The sequence below is a fragment of the Myotis lucifugus genome, unplaced genomic scaffold (genome assembly GCF_000147115.1).
Source record: "Myotis lucifugus unplaced genomic scaffold, Myoluc2.0 scaffold_1480, whole genome shotgun sequence".
Classification (NCBI taxonomy): Eukaryota; Metazoa; Chordata; class Mammalia; order Chiroptera; family Vespertilionidae; genus Myotis; species Myotis lucifugus.
The window spans coordinates 31,038-32,413 of NW_005872528.1; positions in this window are offsets into that span (position 1 = coordinate 31,038).

A 1,376-nucleotide genomic window follows, 5' to 3' on the forward strand; every position below is an offset into this window, starting at 1 on the left:
CTGCCTCTCTATCCTGTCCTCTCTCTGGGCCTGATCCGCAGCCCCCTCGGCAGTCAGTGCTGGGTCGCTTCACCCACACTGGTGGCAGTCAGTGCTGGGTCGCCACAGCAACTCAGCACTGACTGCAGGACTGACTTCCAGTGTTCGGTGGAGCCTTCAGTCAGTTGTTACAGACCCTGGGTTTTTATATATTAGGATCATTGGAGGTCATACCAAGGAATTCCTACAATATCCCTTGTGTATTATTCAAGGTGAGCCCTATTCAAGGTGGAAGGAGATTTAACCAGTTTTGATGTGAATTATTAGGGGTCATTTTGGGGGCTGAACAGCACAGACTCTAACCGTTTTCATTGTGCTGGGAAAATGTAAGACCTAATCTGGAATTATTTGTGAGATGTGGAAATTCCATCAAATGGACATCAATTAAGCAGATACTGATCTTAAACCAGTAACCCTGAAATGTTCAAGCAGAAGCAACTTAGAAAAATCATATCAAAATATAACTGATAAAATTTTCAAGTAAGAATGATCTAGATTTCAAAGATGAGCTTTATTTGAGTACAAGTCTGTGATCTCTGGTTGCTAACTTTACTTTTCTTCTGATTCTCTTTCTCTCCTCCATCTCCCTTCCCCCTGTTTTATTTTTCCTCTAAATCAGTGGTTCCCAAACTTATTTGGCCTACCGCCCCCTTTCCAGAAAAAATATTACTAAGCGCCTCCTGGAAATTATTTTTTTTTAAATTTTAATAGCAATTAAACAGAAAGATATATGTATTAATGTTTCTACCTTTTTTGTAAAATATAGTAAAGAAAGGTGTAAATTAGAAACATTGAAGTTTGAAATTATGAAACTATTTATTGAACTCAGAATAGAAAGGTAATACAAAAAAAGTTAAAACAAATGCACCTGTGGCCATCACCCCCCCCCTGGATCGCTGCAGCACCCACCAGGGGGCGGTAGCACCCACTTTGGGAATCACTGCTCTAAATATTCCCTCCCTAAGATAATGAATGATTCACAATGTAGCTGTCTATTGTGAAATATATGCCAAAGAGGGTGAATTTCCAAAAGATGGAAGAGAGGCATTGTGATTATTTTAGATATATTTTAAATACCCAGTATCAACCCACATTAGAGGCTTAGCAGCAGCTGTTCAATATGTTTAGGGTTATATCCCTTCAGATTTTTGCTTGGATAATTCCATCACCTTCTTCAAAGTTTTGCTTAAATCTCACTTTTAATTTAATACTGCAAGCTTTCCTGCCAGCCGGTGTGGCTCAGTTGTTGAGCATCGACCTATGAACCAGGAGTCATGGTTTGATTTCTGATCAGGTCACATGCCCTGGTGACTGGCTCAATCTCCAGTGTGGGGCAA